This window comes from Glycine max, chromosome 2 (assembly GCF_000004515.6).
Source record: "Glycine max cultivar Williams 82 chromosome 2, Glycine_max_v4.0, whole genome shotgun sequence".
In the NCBI taxonomy this organism is placed as follows: Eukaryota; Viridiplantae; Streptophyta; class Magnoliopsida; order Fabales; family Fabaceae; genus Glycine; species Glycine max.
In genome coordinates this window covers 13,947,921-13,954,301 of record NC_016089.4, presented here as the reverse complement: position 1 = coordinate 13,954,301, position 6,381 = coordinate 13,947,921, and the positions used below count along the sequence as shown (strand labels likewise).

Here is a 6,381-nt window from a genome sequence, read left to right as displayed (position 1 = left end):
GGCAAGCGGGAATGGAGGACATGGCTGAGATGCTAGAGAAGCAATTGGCTTCAGAGTTATCCAAGATGACACTGGAAGAAGCTTTGCCCCCAAGATGACGCTGGAAGAAGCTTTTACTTTGATGGTTATAGCTTAAACCCACCATAGGTATACATTCTTGTCTCCAACTATTGTTGTATTTTTATTCTTGTCTCCAACTATTGTTGTCTTTTTATTCCATTAGTTGATAATTTGTCTTGTCTTTATTTGGCTGAGCTCTGTGCAAAATTAAGCCGCAATCTCTCCAAAATAAGCCGAACCTTTGACTAATAACAACATTGAGGGAATACTATACTTCTTTAATCTAAGATTACCCCAGTATGATAGTCTTGAACAAGTTATGTTTTTGCAGGGTTCGTAAAGGAGGAAATATGGTTCTTGCTGCAAAATCTTGTGATGATATCTTTAACAATGAGCTTTATAAGACAGTGTTCAAGCAGGTCTGTGGTTTTGTTCCTCATTTCTGGTTAATCTGCATAGTCTGAGACGTATAGATGAAAATAAGTATATGATCTTTCGTTGTCTATGCACTCTGCAAGCTGAGATTAAAGCATGTAATTATTTTCTTTCTTGACAATTATCTTGTTATTAATTTAGTGAAACATTATGTGTGTATTGCCAGGGATTTTAACAGAATCTGGTTCCAATTGCTATTGTCATTCAAAATCTAATTTCATTTGTTGCCACAGGAGGTTGAAATTGTTCTCACTGCTCATCCCACTCAAATTAACCATCGTACCTTGCAATATAAACACCTTAAAATTGCTGTGAGTTGTTCTCTTTTCTGAATATATTAAATTACTGGAGGCTTGAGCCTTTAACTTTATGATATCATCTCTCAAATATTATGGAAGTGTGTTGTCTCTAACTACTTTTTCACCTTCAAGCAGCATCTTTTGGATTATAATGATTGACCTGATCTTAGCCCTGAAGATCGAGATATGTGGATTGAAGATCTGGTACCATTCTTGAACTATTTCCATTCTACTTAACCACCGGTGTTTGTACCCCAAAAGTAAAAAATCCACTAGTTTTTCAGTGTGGTAGATTATCTTTAAATGTGAATGGATAGTGGATTTCCTTTTTCTAACACACTTTATTTCTATTCTCATCAATCATATTGGCTTTTTTAGGTGGGAGGGAAAACTTCAATATGGCAGACAGATGAACTTAGGCGTTCAAAACCCACTCCAGTTGATGAAGCTAGGGCGGGTAAGCTGGTTGAGTATTATATGTTAGATATACTTTACCTCTTAGCTTTAGGCTTTTTAGTTGTTCCTAAGAATGGTCTATGGCCATTTTGACCAAGTGTTCAAGAGTTTTGTCCTTGTTATCCCCAAAGGCACCTACATGAACACATAATAAATCAATCTTTTAAGAGAGAATCCTTGACAATTTATATGTGTTAGGGTATTGAATATCCCTAACAGCAGAGAAAACAAGAGAAACAGAAAATAGAAGAATAAACGGAAAATACTGGGAGCAAACTGAATTTATTCAAGAAGGAAACCTTCTTCCAAGGGAAAACCCTTTACAATTTAGGAAACCTTCTTCCAAGGGAAAACCCTTTACAATTTCTAATTCTTCTCTACCCCCTCCTCTAATGAGAATACTCTTATTTATAATATCCTAATCCAACTAATTGATAAAGATAGAATAATAAAGATAAAGATAGAATAATAAAGATTAGATGATAGAATAATAAAGATAAAGATAGAATAATAAAGATAGATGGCCCTAAAGATTAAACTAATAACTAATTCGATCCTATCTCCCGTGTAGGGGCTTTCTTCCTTCTAGAATAGACCCTCCAGATAACTGGTCTATATTGAGATCTAACAATATGTCATCTCTTGCATGATTTGATTCACTGTTAAAAGAAAAAGAAGTGGAAGAATCCCTTGGTTTATTTATTTTTCAATTCTCCCAGTATTGAATATTGTGGAGGAGTCACTCTGAAAAGCTGTTCCTCATTATTTACGTCGAGTTAGCAGCGCTTTAAAGAAGGTTTGTCATCTTTAATTTATGTCAATTAACTTGTACATTCTTTCTCTTTAAGATTTTCAGTGCAATTTATCTTTCCTTGCAGCACACAGGAAAACCACTTCCATTGACTTGCACTCCAATAAAATTTGGATCTTGGATGGGAGGTGATAGAGACGGAAACCCAAATGTGACAGCAAAGGTAGCATCTTCAAATATCCATTCATGCTGCCTGTACTTTTACTATGTGATTTCATTTTCTCAAATAACTACATGATTCTTTTTCAACACGTGAGAAGTTTTCTAGTAGTGGAAGCATAGTTGAATCTGTAATATCATTATATTATTGACAACCTGAAGATGTCCAGTATTACTGCCTGTCATTTTGGAAAGTGCAAGTTTAATGATGATTGAACTGGGAAAACTGCAGACAAAAATAAATGAGCTTTTAACATGCAAAATATTTGTTTGAATAATCTTCTTGGAACTTTTCCAATATTGTACTTTTTAGTCAAATTTTATATTGTCTCAGGCTAGGATAAAAGAGGTGGGTAATTTTGGGCAGTTGATAGCCAATGTAAAATTACATTGAATGTATTTTAGACATGAATAGCCTGAGAATTTGGTTTTTAACTGAACCCAGTAACATTGTGTGATCCATGTAGCTAACATCACTATTGTTGTTATTGTTCTTTAGATATGGACAGAAAAATGGCTTTTAAAGAAAAATTGGTTTCTGATATTAACTGATCCGTGTTTGACTCCATCAGGTGTGGGATAAAGCTTGATTGTGGTCGGTGTTGATGTTACTACAGTTGAAGGATGTGCTTTGCTGTTTCAATTACTAAAGTTTGTAGCGTGTAATTCAAACATTACGAATAAATTACAAGAAATTTTTTTTCTTACCTAGGAGTGGGATTTTCTTGAAGAATATTTGCGTTTGATTTGACCCTGTTATTCAAATCTGATTGTGTAATTGGTTTTCGTTTTGTTCTTCAGGTCACAAAAGATGTTTCACTTCTGTCAAGATGGATGGCGATTGACCTCTACATTCGGGAAGTGGATGGCCTAAGATTTGAGCTATCCATGAACCAGTGCAGTGATAAGTTGTCAGAACTGGCACATGAAATTCTAAAAGGTTTGTCTGTTTAGTTTTGTGTTTGTTGATATCTTCCAAATGCTAATGGGCATAGCAGTCATCTTTGTTTTATATCATGTGACCTCTGGATACTGTTTGTCAAGAAGTAACACTAGTTCATGTGCACAGGCAAATTGAACCACTTAAAGATAGTATAGTTTTTTATTTTTTTTCTTTATTGTGTTAGATTATCATGTGAATTTGATGGTCCTTTTGAAACCCTTAATATTACCGTGTAATATTTTGAATGATGATATTATGCTCTATCTATTTATCCTTGAGGCTTTGGTCATTCATTTAATCCCTCTTTGGTCTTCTTTTATGCATTACTTCTTTGGTGCATCAAGGCATTGTCCTCTTGGCTTGGAAATTCCTTTAAAAATTATCCTGACGTATCTCTTTTGTGGCCTAATTTTCAGTAGACAACCCAATCACAAGGTAGATCAATTCAGTAGATTTCCTAATTTTCCATTGAATCCTAGATAGTCAACTTTTACCTCCAATCCACTTTGTCAAATCTTTTCCAATTGAATGATATGAGATTGACAATAGTTGCATACGTGTGGTAATACCAATTTTACCAAATTCCAGTTCTTCATTAGTTTCAATGACATACTCTCCTTCTTTCAACTCTAGTCAACTTGTTGCTCAGAGGAAACTGTTTGCAGAATCCCAAATAGGAAGGACCAGTTTTCAGAGGCTTTTGGAGCCAAACTCAGGTTCCTGGAATTGCTCCTTATAGAGTTGTCCTTGAATATATAAAAGATAAGGTATTACTTCTGGTTTACTTCAACAATGCTTCAAAATTGGTTGCATGGACACATGTATTCAGTTTCTGCTGTTTTATTTTGTACAAAACTATGCTGCTTATGTCTTAGGAGTTTTTAGCTTTATAACCTGGCAGGCATGTACTAAATGTGCCCGTGTAGACTGTAGTTTGCAAATGAAATAAATGATATTGCATAACTTTTTGTTTGTTTGTTTGGGTTGGTAGAAACTACATTTTGGTTTAGAAGTGAAGTTCCACGGCAAATAATTTGGAAATATTGGGAGTCCAAAATATTTTCCCGTAAATGGACAATCTAAAACCATATTTTTTTTTATCTTATCTTTATTTATGTTGTTGGCTTGATTTTTCCTTTAGGGAGAAAGACGTGGTTATGAAATTAAGTCAGCAGAACCACTAAGGATTGATATTATTGTAGAAAACGTTGTGGCAAATAAAGCTCTACGAGATTGATTTCAGCATATATTGATATTTTCTGTATTATTTGTAGATAAAGAGTGAAGGACTTTTGAACTTGAGCCTTGGCACTACGGATTTGAAATTCAATTGCAAAATGTCTTTGTGTAGAATGACAGATAGCAGACACATGGATCATTAATTTATATGCATTATTAGGAACGTTCCTGGATATGATGAAATCATATTGCTTTTTGGTCAAAGACTGTTAAATGTACTAATCTTGAGATCAATCCTATTTGCTTTGTTCCACGGCTTTCACAGTGAAGATGATTATATAGATAGAACCATATATACGTTAGGATATGCATAGTATGAAAAATATATTTTCCTAGTTTTGATTTGAATATTGTCTGTGGAGGATTTGTATCCTGGGGTGCCATTAAAACTAAATCACATCTACATTTTTATTGAATATGCAGATTTTATATATTGTCTTAATAACCGGTAATATTATCTTTCGTTCCATGTGTTTAGCTTCTGAGAACTCGTAGACGGTTGGAGATTCTTATCGACATGGTCCATCTAAACATGATCCTATGGATTATTATGAAACAAAATATCAGCTTTTGGAACCTCTTCTCCTTTGTTATGAATCTTTGGTATTCTTTCTTTTCTACCCTTTTACCCTCTAATATTGTGCAGAATTATCATTTAGCTCTACATTTCTCCAGCAATTATGTGGATCTGGGGTGCTAGCTGATGGTCAACTAGCTGATCTGATTCGAAGAGTTGCTACTTTTGGCATGGTGTTAATGAAGCTTGACTTGCGTCAGGTATGTTTCAAAGTTTTTTGTTCATTATTGTTTGGATAATCAGTTGTGGCCTGAAACTAGCAGTGTGACAGGAATCAAGCAGACATGCTGAAACCATTGATGTAATTACAAGGTATTTGGATATGGGCACGTACAGTGAATGGGATGAAGAAAAGAAACTGGACTTCTTAACTAGAGAGTTGAAAGGGAAGAGACCACTGGTTCCTCCCAGTATAGAGGTGAGATTGTTATACATAGCAAAGCTTTACAAGCTCTATATCCAGTAGGATGGTAAAACTTTTCATTTTAAGAAAAGGAAAGAAGTTGATATTTAAATTATTTTGAGCTTCTTTTCATTTTTCAATATTATTGATTGAAGTTTGAGAGTTTATTTTGCATAACTTTAGTCTACAACTTTGACTGGTTACATTACCTATAACTTGGTTTTTTTCTTTTTAGGTTTAAAGTTAAACTCTAGATCTATGAACTTAGTTTATGTTGTAAACCAAGGCTAGTACACTACACTTTGAGGAAGTTCAAAGCCAGCTAAAAGTCAATTCAAACTTTGATACAAATTTACCCAAAATAAGGACTGAAACTCCTTCTGTAACTGCCTATATCAGCAAATATTACGAACATCAACTGGTTCAATTAATCATACATATCTTTTTCCTAATTTCAATTAAGCTCATACCCCTTATCAAAATATCTAGAACAGAACATGCGACTGAAACTGTGTATTAGCACTTCAACATTCCTCCTTGATACGTAAACAGAGCTTCCAAGGAGTGGTTGATTTTCTTGCTCAAGAGTTGTTCAACCAGAATGCATCTATCATACTACACACCTACACGATCACTTTACAAAAAAAGATGAGAGAGAAAGAGAGAGAGAGAGGGAGAGAGACAGAGAGAGGGCGCGAGAGAAGGAGAGTGACAGACAAAGACAGAAGAAATGAGAGATGGAGCGAAACAGACACGGCGAGGACGAGTGTGAAGCAGTATCGAAACACGGCGAGGACTAGCACAAACAGAAGAACTCCAAACGGTTCCCCTTCAAGGAGATGGAGGAGTATGGATTGAAGGGAAGAACCATATGGAGGGCGACGAGTCAACATTTTCGGAAGGGACAATGACTACGCTGAGGAAGAAAACTGGACTAAGGTGGTAAGCAGAAGATCAATGAAGGTTATGCAGAAATCCTCTTTAGCGGGAAGACAATCA

At 35.1% G+C, this 6,381-nt stretch overlaps 1 pseudogene; it reads left to right on the top strand.

Moving 5' to 3' along the window:
* Window positions 1-11: 11 nt before the first annotated feature.
* LOC106794316 (phosphoenolpyruvate carboxylase 4-like) lies at window positions 12-5,716 on the top strand (annotated as a pseudogene).
* The last annotated feature ends 665 nt before the right edge of the window (window positions 5,717-6,381 follow it).